We start from the raw sequence: 12,151 nt of genomic DNA, 5'->3' as shown, positions 1-12,151 counted from the left end.
ATCTGGGACATGTGCTTAGGTTTGGGTGGCCTCTGGTGCGTCTGTAGAACAAAGGGAAGGCTGGAGTTTTATGAGACAGGAACGCACATACGTTGCCATGAAGGAAGGTGCACTCGTGCTTGCAGGAGTTTGGGCAGCCGCCACTACACAGAGCCATCTTAAGATCACAATTGCTGAGTTAAAATAGTGCTAAAGGCAAGGCAATGGGCTGTTCTGAGAGACCCTGGAGAAGTCCCTGGCCTGAGTGCTTTCCCTGCGTCCCAGGGCCCCTCAGCTCCAGTGAGCGGGTATGAATTTGAATTTTAATTTTGAATTTGAATCTTTACATTTCTCTTTTTGATCAGAATCTTCCTGATAGAACCACGGATCAACCATCTTTGAAGGTAAACTGGGGTATCTCCTGGACCCAGGATGGACCTGTGGTGGGGGGAGGTTGCAATCCAGCAGTGGGTTAAGGTTCCCGTCTGGCAGTAGGTTGGGAATATGAGCTAATGGACGACTTTCCAAAAAAACATGGCAGAGACTAATAAGAAAAGGAAAAGTCCTTACTGGGCTGGTCCAGGATCTTGGCATGGCAGGCTGACAAATGTCATTTGCTTCAATGTGGGGATTGTGTTAAGTCACCTGCTGGTTCAGTCAGGGGTGGGGATGTTTTTAAGATGGGATCCAGGCACCAATGTCTTTGAACGTGGCAGTACAGTGGCTGGTGAGAGGGACCAAAGGGGCAGGTGGAGGTCTTCATGTACTTGTCCTTCCCAACAGCCAAAGTCACCAGACTGCAGACTACAGGTGCGCAGCGCGTCTCCTGGGAGTGCCCTGTGAAAGGACGGGCTCTGCAATTTGTCATCAGCCATCAGCATCAGGGCTATGGACACCTATGTCCAAGTGTGTTCCTGAGGCTTTTACGAATCTAATTGCAAAAGAGAATCAAAGCTGCGGCTGACAGATGAGAACACCGTGGCTAGAATTCTGATGAGTCCAGCGATTAACAAGAACACGCAGTCGCCGAGCTGCACGCAGCATCTTTTTTTTTTTTTTTTAAAGAGAGAGTGAGAAAGCGAGGAAGAGAGGGAGAGAGAGAGAGAATTTTAATATTTATTTTTTAGTTATCGGTGGACACAACATCTTTTGGGGTTTTGGGGGGTTTTTTTGGTATGTGGTGCTGAGGATTGAACCCAGGCCGCACGAATGCCAGGCGAGTGCGCTACCGCTTGAGCCACATCCCCAGCCCTGCACACAGCATCTTAAGGTGCCCGGATTCTCAGCAGAGAGTGTCGCGCCAGAACCCTCATGCTTCTGTAAACTTCATGACCTCTCTAGAATATTCCATCTGAATGTATTCCCATAATGAAGGAGGACTGGGTGCCTCTCACGGCTGGACCTGCTCAACACGCAATTCAACCTTCCCAGCATTCCCTGGCTCGTTTCTGTCTCTGTAGATGAGAAATCCATCCCTCAGGGTCTTCCAGGACTTAACTCAGAGCCCTGCCCTGGGGAGCCTGTCCAAGGTGTCAACAGCGCTAAGACATGTGCTCAAAATAGGACGCAGGCCACCATCTTCAAAGTTGCTCTTGAGCCAGATGACAACCTCAGTTTTGCTAAGTAATCAAAATCCCAGAGAAGACAACATGACAACGCGAGGGCGGAAATTGCCTGGGTGGGGTGGCCACTGGGAGGTAAGGGTGCGCACCCTGCACCCTGCTGGGCAGCCCTGGGGTGGGGGAGCCCTTCCCAGGGCCCAGAAGCAGACCTGACAAAGGTTGCCTCCGCAAGGCACACGTCTTGCAGGCACAGTGACAGCAGATGACACACCCGACCACCACGAAGAGCTGGGGACAGCATCTTAGGCCAACATCTTGGGAGGCCTGGAGAGGCAGACTCGATTCTGGCATCACAGTCAGAACCTCTCGCAGTCCATGTTAGCCTTAAAGAACCGGACCTCTCCTCGAGTTGGACCAGCAACCACATGAGATTTTATGAGATTCGTCTTTTATAAGCTTCTTATCATGACTTGCTTTAGCCCTTTAGTTTTGTCCTGTATATTTTATCATTGTATTATTATTATTATGGAATAATCTAGTTACTTTATTTCAGGACAAAATTCTTATTTTACCACATAACATTTTTTTTATTTTTGTCTTTCTTACAGTTCTTCTCACCAGAAACACATCTTAACTTTGGGGTTTTTTATATATATATATATATATGAAAAATTACAAGTACTGACTAGAAGCTTACTTTAAGGTTACTTTCAGTAACCTTACTTTCTGGTGAAGAAAACCCAGGTAATGGGCCAGGGCTGAGGCTCAGTGATAGAGTTTACCTCGCACACATGAGGCCCTGGGTTCCATCCTCAGCACCACATAAAAATAAATAAAAGAAAGATATTGTGTCCATCTAAACTAAAAATATATTTAAAAAAAAAAAAAAACCCAGGAAGGGACCAGCATGGACTGCTGACCAGCTCTTCATTGACACATGTCTTGCAGACTGGCTGGTGTCTTAGATTTTAATCCACTTAAAGTGATTCAGATGTTTTATGAGTGACACCACAATTTGATGTGACTTTACATGTTTATTTACATCAGAATTTGCCTGTGAAGTCTCGTCTCATTACATTCGCCCAGTTAACCTTCAACGTTTATGCCTGCGTCACTCATGGAGTGCGGCCGTCATTTCATGTCATTCTGAGGCAAACCCCAAGTTAAACTGCCGAGCTAGGCACACAGGACTCAGAGGACTGCATGGTACCAGGTGGCAGGACGCAAGGGCAGTGCTCCCCCAGGGAGGACGGAGTGGGCTTGGAGCAGGAAGTGAACCTGAGGTGGAACGCGACATCCTCGTGAGGCTCTACAAAGCCACCTGCTCCTGGGAACTTGGAACTGAGGGGCGCAGTGCAGGTGCTCAGGGAAGCCCCAAGGCTCCCTTCTGGCTGGCCTATAGTCTTCGAGCATGGAGGGGCACGAAGGCCCGGTCCTAGCTGCCTGCCCATCACACAGCCCCTCAGCAAAGTCCGCAGAATGATGGTTTCAGGGCACTTAAAGGAACTTCCATCCAGTCACTAACTGACCACCAACCTGACCAAGCAGAACTCAGGGTCTTTATTCAAAAAAAGAAAATGGACTGTCTAGAGTTAGTCCAGGAAAACAACAAAGCAAGGAAACAACGAGAACAAGCAGCCCAAGCAGCAAACACTGAAGGGCAGAAACTACTTCAGACATAGTTCTTGGTCATTTAAACAAATTATATATGATTTAAAACGTCCAGTTTTGAAGGAAAAAAATAAGACATCCAAAGAGCCAGGGATAGTGGCCCATTTACGCATGCACACACAGAGAGCAATCAGGGGACCTGTCCCTACAAGAGCTCCGAGGAAGTTTCTGGACCATTTTAGTCAGCAAGTATAGACATGTTCCAAGAATGCAAAGAAGCCATGTCTACAGCATTCACCGAAAATGTCAAAGCACCGTCTCACCAAATATAAAATATTACAATTAGGAGAAAATTTTAAAGATCAAAACAAATTCTGAAGTTGAAAAGGACTGAATAAAATATTCGCTAGACAAGCTCAATAACAAACGTGAGTGGGAAGAAGAAACGTTCTGTGGATGTGAAGGGAGTCCGAATGCCACTGTGGAGTCCAGGGAACAGAGACCAAAGAGTAGGTGGAAGTGAGCCCAGCCCCAGAGCCCCAGAGACGATGTGGAGACCAACACACACGCACTGGCAACCCCGTCAAAGAGAGACGGGGCAAAACAAACGCTGGAAGAAACGCTAAACATGGCCCCAATTTGATGAGAAGCACTAATCCATCCATCCACGAAGCTGCAAGTGTGCACAGCATCGTCATTGTCCAGTTGCCAAGAGGCAAAGAGAGAATCTCCCAGCAGCAGGGTGACTCGTCACGCACAAGGGATGCCCAGTGACACTAATACTCGCTTTGTCACAGGAAACCAGAGGGGCCAGAGGCCGTGGGACAGCACAAAATGCCAAAGACACAGCAGTCACGTTCAGTAAAATATTCTTTATAAAACCAAGAGGAAGTGAAAACTGAGAGAGAGTTGCTAACAGGCAGTGTGATGCATAGCTCTCCTTCCTTCTCTTAGCTCATTTCAAAAGCAATTATGGGACTCAATAGATATGTAATTGCATTGTTGGGGCTATAATGTATCTAAATGTAACATCACAAAAGAAGCAGATGGGAACAAAGCAGCACTGGATTAAGAAAATGACAGCAGATGGCAATCTACTACACAGCAATAAAGTGCGCCAGGAAGAGGAGGCGGAAAGGTCCGTTTGACAGACCTGCAGACACTCTTGCTCTTCTTCTTATCTTGACTTATTTAAAAACATAAAATTATATGAACTAAAAGCTGTACAAAGTGTCCCGAGGAATGCAGCCTGTCCAGGTGTGATACGTAAAACACCCACAGCACCAGGTGGGAGGAAGGGAAGACAGCCACAAAAGGGACATCTCGGCATCATCCTAAAGCTACGCTGGTATAAATCCCAGGGAGTCAGCACAAGATAGATATCCCTGTCGAGGAAAATGGAAACTTCTCCACGACTGGCCGTGATTCAATCAGTTTGAAAGTATTGAAATCAGTGTGCTCTCCAATAAAAGTGGAATTAAATTAGACATTAACAGCAGAAGGAAACTTCCAAAACACAGAAATTCATACAGTTCTAAATAACCAACAAAGCAATAAAAATTCACGAGGAAATTAGGAAGTACTTTGAACAGCAATGAAAGCACAACACAACAAAGCCTGGTGGCTCAGCAAACACACCACCCGCAAAGCACAGAGGAAGCGCCTGGGTGGGAAAGGATCAACAGCAGGCCATCGCCTCTCAGGACACCAGGAAACAGCAAGCTGAAGCCACACAGGCAGACGGAGGCGAACAGAGAAGTCAGACACAAACAAGCAGATCAGAGACCAAGAACACAGCGGGAAAGCCCATGGCACCAAAGTTGGTTCCTTGAAAAGACCAAAAACTATCACATTTAGCGAGCCTGAGAAAGGGAAAAGAGAAGGCTCCAGTTACCAAAGTCAGGAACAAAAGACCACTGCTGGTCCTGCAAAAATAACAGCAGAATTATAAGGCAATACTGTGAATGATTGTATGCTAATTAGACAACGTAGATAAAGTGGACAGATTCCTAGAAACACAACCTACTGGAACTGGCTCAAGAAGTAGAGGATATGAACAGACCTACAACAAATAAAGAGATTGGATCAGTAACTTAAAACTTCCCATGGGGAAAAAAACAGCCCAGCGTCCTTTGCTAGGGAATGCTACCAAATATTTAAAGAAGAATTAACACAAATCCTTCACAAATGCTTTCAATAAACAGAAGAGAAAGGAACAGTCCCAATTCATTGCCTGAAGCCATGGTTACCTGATATTAAAACCAAACAAAAAAATCACAAGAAAACTACAAATTGATACCCTTTGTGAATGCAGATGCAAAACTCCTTCACACCAGCAAACCATCCAGCAACACAGAAAAGGGCCTCACACCCCTGACAAAGAGGGGCTTGTTCAGGAAGGAGGTCGGTTTAGCCTCTGAAAACCAATCAGCTCGTTATGCTACATCCACGGAATAAAAGACAAAAGAACAGTTCAATCCCAAAAGATGCAGAGAAAACCTTTAACAAAAATCCACCACCTTTTGAGGAGTGGGGTGCGAGATATAGGGGATGGTTGATCAGGTGGGATGGGGAAAAAGGGGGCTGGTTCCAAAGGGAAGGAAATTGAATGTTGATACCTTCAGGACACTTCCCCTCCTCTAGCCTGTGGCCAGGGTTTCCTGCCTCCCGAGGATGGTTCCTGCTGTCCCCTGGGCAGCTTCTTTCCAGACCCTGGATCTCTCCACTTTTTGGGTCAAGATGAGAGGAGGCGGGGGCATGAGAACAAAGGAAATCTAAAATGTATAAAAGGGGAAGGACACGCCCACTTCCTCAGGTGTCAGCCCGGACCCCTCCTCTGCAGCCCGGACCTCTCCTCTCTTCTCTCTCTCTCTCTCTCTCTCTCTCTCTCTCTCTCTCTCTCTCTCTCTCTGTGTGTGTGTGTGTGTGTGTGTGTGTGTGTTCTATCCTTTAAATAAAACTTTTTGTTCTTGCCTCAGTACTTCTCAAGGGTTCAATCTTCAACACAGGGGAACAGGACTCAGCCCTGATCCTCAACACTGGTATCACTCTTGACACAGTTTGGACAGAAACGAATGTCCCCAGTGGATAAAGGGCATCTGTGCACAACTCAAAACTGGTGCCACACTTGGTGGGAAAGACAGGAGCTCCCTCTGAGAGCCAAGGGGAAGCATTACCTACTCTCACTGTCAGATCAGGCGAGAGGGGCAGCGACCAAAGGAGGCAGATTTAAAAGGGCTGCCAAACGAGGCTTTATTGAGATATCACTCCCAGGTGGAACTCGATCAGACCCACAGAGTGGACAGAAGAAGGGTCTGAGGAGAAACCATGTGGAAGCTCGGCCAGACTGGACTTTTATGGGGCTTACAGCAGGAAGGGAAGGGATTGGGACAGGAAAAGGTGTTTTTAGGGTTCCCTTGTCCCTTTGGAGTTGGTCGGGGGAGTTGGCTGAACTCCAGGATTGGCCAGGGGGTCCTGCTGATTGACAGGCATTAGTCAGGAGATCTCGCTGATTGACAGGTGTTTCCACCGGCAACTGATTGATGTTCCTTTCCCACTCGGGCTGATTTGTTTTAAGTCGCCACCAAGTTGCCACCACCGATCTAACACTCACCTCTGCCTTTGACACGGTACCAGGCCCAGCCAGGGACACGAGGCTCAGGAGAAAACTAAAACTCACCTGGACTACAAGGTAATAAGTAAATCCGCTTCTGTCTGCAGATGGATGATCTTGAATGTAGAAAATCCTAAGAAATACACTAAAAAACTATTATGATTGACAAATGAGAACATCAATATTATAAGATACAGGCTCAACTTTTAAAAAAAATATTTTTTTTAAATTTTAATGACAAATTAAGTACTGTAGTTATTTATCACGTACGGTATGATGTTTTGAAATGTGTGTTATATAATAGCTAATGAGAATTGTATTTCTATATACTAGCAGTGAACAACCTCAAAATGAAATTAAGACAGCAATTAACTCCATTACGTAGCACTGACTACAGTAAAATGATTATTAATGGACACTGAGGATGACTATTAAAGATGTTGAAAGAAATGAACGGACAGGTCAGTGCGATGGGGCAGTTCACAGGTTGGAAGACAGGGTACCTTCACAGTGGCCACGCGCTCTGAACTGATCTAGGGTTCAACTCAATCCCCATTAAGTTTCCACTTCCTTTTGTTTGGGTGGCTATTCTTGGTTGTGTTTTTTGTTCTTGTTTGGCTGGTTGTTTTGCACAAATTAACAAGCTGATCCCCAGATGGAAGCAAAACATTGTTTCTTTGGGAAGAATGACTGACTGTGGGGCTTGAAAGTGTTCCCAGGGCTCCCCTGTTAGAAACTTACTCCCAGAGGCAACAGTGTTGGGAGGGGGTCTAGGGACGTGGCCCCTTCGTGGGCTGACCGACTGACCTTTATAGGGAGTGGTCCACAGTCACAGGGCAGCTTTGCACTAAAAGCCAGTCCAGCCCTGTCTTGCCCTTCTCAATCTGTGCCAGGCAGGACAGCAGGGCCCTCACCAGGGTGAAGACCCCTCAACCTTGGGCTCCAGCTGCCAGAACGGTAGGAAGCACACCTCCTTCCCTTGTAACCCCCGAGTCTGCGGCAGCCTGTTACGCAGCCCGACACGGCTAAGGCAGCCACGAAACTGACGGTCTGTTTGTCTAGACTAAGAAGAAAGGGGAGAGAAAGCCCTCTTTCTAAAAAGTCTGAAACACAGGGGGAGTTGAAGAGGATCCCGCTGTCCTCCATGGAAGCCACCAAACCACTGCAGCGGTCAGGAGCCCGCTGCGCGGGCACAGACACACAGACCTGGCGGAAACTGGGTCCCAAACAAGCCCCGGTGCGTCGTCGGCTGATTGTCAAGGGACGGTTATGTGCAGGAAGACTCGCCTGCTCAAAAGGTGGCACTGAGACAACTAGACACCCACGTGGAAAGAAGGGACCCGAACGTGCCTCTGTGGCACTCAAAGTCCCTCGCCCTACATGTAGCGGCCAAAACCACAGAACGGTGAGAAGGAGGCACAGGGGTCCTCCAAAGGCAGCTGTTCCATGTCCTGATTTTGGTCATGGGAATCGACATGTGATGGAGACTGCGCAGCAACACACTGAGAAATCAGCGCAGGGGACGCCCAGGATCTGGCGGCGGACCCACTCTGTGGGCATGGACGTCCGCTCTGGCCGCACCCCAGCATTTAAGGTATTTCCCTGGGAGAAACCAGGGGTGTGGAAGGAGGAGTCTGCGGTGTTCCCAAGGACTACGTGTGAACGTTCAATCGCCCAAAAAGACCTTCAGCCCAAGGCACAATATGACATCCCAGCAAGAGAACACGGCTCCTAGATCCTCGCTTCAGCCTCACCACCGCGCCCGCTTCGATGCTCTCCCCTCATCCACCCAGTGCTCCACCTCTCCCCTGGACACACCAGAGCAGGGTGTGCCCGGGGCCTGTACCTCGCCAACCCCCAGGCAGGGCCTCAGAAGCCCCTAGGGAAGGCGACAGTCCACCTTCCGCACCCACTGGCTCTGTGCAGTTCTGCTCTGAGTGATTGATGTGAATGAAGTCATTTAGTCCTGGCACCCTGTGAGATGTCTCTGCTGCCACGTCATGGGCACAGGGACCCACCCCAAGCAACACAACAGGCAAGTGGGCGATTGGCATCCCCAGACTTCCTGGCCCTGGGGCCCACTAGGACCCCCATGTTCACACCAGAGGTGAGCTGGGCTGCCCTTGCCTCCCCCCCACCTGCAGACTAGAGCTTCTTGGACAAGCCATGGGCTGTCAGCCAACATGCCATCCAGCCCGTGACTTCAGAGCCACCCCTGGTCCTGCCAGCTCCAGGAGCCACAGGGCAGGTGGGCTCCCAGGCCGGAAAACTCAACTCCCAGAACACGGGAGTCATGGGGACCCCCACCCCCAATTGCAGGCAGAGCCATGTATTTCAGGAGCAGACAGAGCAGCAGAAGAGAAGCCCCCCCAGGCGCTGGACCCACAGGAACAGAAGTGTCTGCAGAGGGCAGCTCCAGCCTCAGGGCCGAGGTCAGCAGGGAAGCAAGGCCCTGGTGCCCCCAGGAGCTCTGCTTTTCAGTTTGCTGCTGGGCTATGCCTGGCCCAGTCCTATCCGGGTCAGGGCCATGTCCCCCTTTGTTTTTCTTGTTAAATCCAAGTCTCTGGGACACACCCCATTTATGTTTATTTTCTTCCTCTGCCAAAAATGAACTCTGAGCGATTCACATTTACAGACAACACAAAGAGAGTAAGGCAGGAAAGAAGCCCTTGCCAACGGGAGAGTCTTACACAGAGAAGAAAAGAAAGGCCCCTGCAGCTCTTGCCTGAGGCCAGCTTTAAGAGTCAGGTTTCAGACAGGTGAAGACCTGCTCTCTCAGTCTCTAGAGCAGCAAGTGCTTGAGAAAGTCCTTGGGGGGGGGGGGGTGCTCACATAAGTAACTTGACCTAAAAATGGCAGGGTCAGACACCTCCTTGGCCACCAGGTGACCCGACCCTCGCTCAGAGAGTCCCAGGACCCCAATGTCCTGGGGGCCGAGCCCCTCCCACCCCAAACCCTCCCCACACCCCTGTGAGGCAGGAGAGGCCAAACTCCCCTCATCTAATGCATCTTCGGAAGCCCTGCCTGACGTCAGGACACACAGACCCTCCACAGGCCCTGCTGCTCCGGCCTCCCCTGGGGTGTGTGGCCTCAGCTCCTAGCAAACAGCTCTCCTGGGGCAGAGCAGACTGCAGCGCATCCTGCGTCTCTGGGCCCCACTGGTACCACCAGCCCCTCCGCCTCCCTGGCTCAGTCTCCGTGGGATTCTGCCACCTGCCCAGGTATGAGGGTGGCTGATCTGGTGGCTTTGGGAAAGTGGTCACGGTATTTAGGGCCTGGTGAACCTCCCCAAACCTCCCCTAGTTGGATGGTGTGCACAGGGACCTGAAGCAAGATGGAAGCCAGTTTGGGTCTCCACCAGGAGGGCAGCCACTGCTCAGAGGCTGGACTGAGGGACCCAGGAAGTTCAGCAGGATTTCCCCTCCTTCTCCCTCCCTGGGGGTCCTGGGGTGTGGGCCTGTGCACATCCTCCTCCTATATAGCTGATAGGACTCCACTGCTCAGACTTGCAACCTGCCAGCTACACTTCCCAACCTCCCTTGCAGAGGCCATGGTCACCTGACAGAACTCTGGCCAGTGCAAAGGAGCGGCCAGGCAGGACCGGGGTCCTCTGTGGGGGGGCATGGACCTCTCTTCTGTCTTCCAGGAATGCAGAGGGCAGGGAGGTGGCACAACCTCTAACCACAGGCAGCTCACATGTGTGTGCAAGTTGCATGCTCACACAATGACACACCCACATGTACACACACTGACACGCCCACATGTGTGCACACGTGATCATGTAGCAGACACAGTCATACGCTCCTGCAGGTATGCACACACCCTCACACCAACAGTCGCGCATGCTCTTGCTCCCACACATTTATACACTCACCTATTATACACAACACACATATGTATGCACACTGTCACACACGAAGACGTCCACACCAGCTCACACAGGCTAACACACTCAGTGCACACTGTAGGAAGACAGCCCTTGCTCCTCTCATGATGGACAGGCCAGCCCTTGACCACAGTTGGACGGGTGGTCAAGTTGGACAAGGAGGCCCAGGACTCTCCCTGCTGTGAGCAGCCATCCCTGAAAGACAGACATGGGACCATGGGACAGAATCCCTGGCAGGGGTGGGAACCTAGGTTGTGGCAGGCTCTCCAGGTGATCCTGGGGCAGTCCAAGTCTGAGAAGCCGCTGGATACCAGCTGTGCACTGGGGTCACAGTCTGGGGCTGTGGTCTGGGACTCATCCCTTGGGGAAGTGGAGGGGTGGTGCCAGCAGCTCAGGAAATGAGATGCTCCTCCACCATAACTCAGAGGGATAGCACCTGAGGACCCAGCTTTGACGGCCAGGGAGTGTGGGCACAGCCTGCTGCCCAGCCATTGCACTGGGGACACCCAGGGGACAGGTGTGGCCCCAGTGTCTCTGCTGGCTGTTTTAGGTACACCACAAGTTCCTCTGCCCTAATTGTCCACGTTCCATCAGGCAAGGAGAGGCTTGCACAAGCAGCTAGTGCTCCTCCTGCTCCCGCTCTCTATTAAAGACCATGTGTGGCTTTTAACTTATTGGCCAGGTTTAGAAGTCCAATTCAGGAACCACAAATCAGGCAAATATGAAAGCACCAAGGGCCCTTGTGTGGCCTCCTTAACTGCCCTATCCATCCATCTGCAGGCACACAACACCAGCCTGCCCACCAGCATTCCACCTGTCCATCTGTCCCTTCCTCACTGTCCATCCATCTTTCACCCACCCATTCCTTCCTTCATCCGTCCACCTCTCCTTCCAGCCACACAGGAAAGGCGCTGAGCAGTGCCAGGTCCCAGGCAGTGCTCTAGACACTGTTGTGCCCCAAGGATTAAAACAGCAATGTCGGGAGCTGGGGTTGTAGCTCAGTTGGTAGAGTGCTTGCCTTGTATGCACAAGGCCCTGGGTTCAATCCCCAGCATCACCAAAAAAACAAAATTTAAAAAAAAAAAACAGCAATATCCTGCCAGCTGATGCTTTCCTTATGGAAATGAGACTTTGAAAAGGACTGAGGCATGTTCAGGCTCAGCAATGTTCACGCCTGTGACCTTGAACTTGAAGCTCAGCCTCTCAGAACCCACCTCTTGGGACTGTGTCAAAAATCAAAAGTGCTGAATGAAACCTGGATCTGACCTCGGCTGACTGTGAGTGAGTGACTCCACCACATCCTGACCCTGCCACAGGGCACCCTCCCCCATCCTCCAAGCCAAGCTGAGCTCCCCAGCTGGAGGAAAGCCAGGCAGGCCATTGCCACACCTCTGCTCTTGTCCCCGGACTCCATTTTGGTCTCTTTCTGGTGAACTGGATTCTGTGGGACATGCCACCAGATAAGGTGGCAGAGGGACAATAAGTGATAGTTTGTTACGG

The 12,151-nt window shown here is 50.3% G+C and overlaps 1 non-coding gene across 1 annotated transcript; it reads left to right on the top strand.

Annotated features, from left to right (window-relative positions):
- The first annotated feature begins 11,638 nt into the window (after positions 1–11,638).
- Trnat-ugu (transfer RNA threonine (anticodon UGU)) lies at positions 11,639–11,711 on the top strand. The gene has a single exon. It is a non-coding gene; the product is annotated as a tRNA-Thr (tRNA).
- The last annotated feature ends 440 nt before the right edge of the window (positions 11,712–12,151 follow it).

This window comes from Marmota monax, unplaced genomic scaffold, assembly GCF_021218885.2.
Source record: "Marmota monax isolate L192 unplaced genomic scaffold, Marmota_monax_Labrador192_F-V1.1 WCK01_AAM20220418_F8-fsc00200, whole genome shotgun sequence".
Classification (NCBI taxonomy): Eukaryota; Metazoa; Chordata; class Mammalia; order Rodentia; family Sciuridae; genus Marmota; species Marmota monax.
The sequence above is the reverse complement of the archived record's forward strand: the minus strand, read 5'-3'. Positions and strand labels throughout refer to the sequence as shown.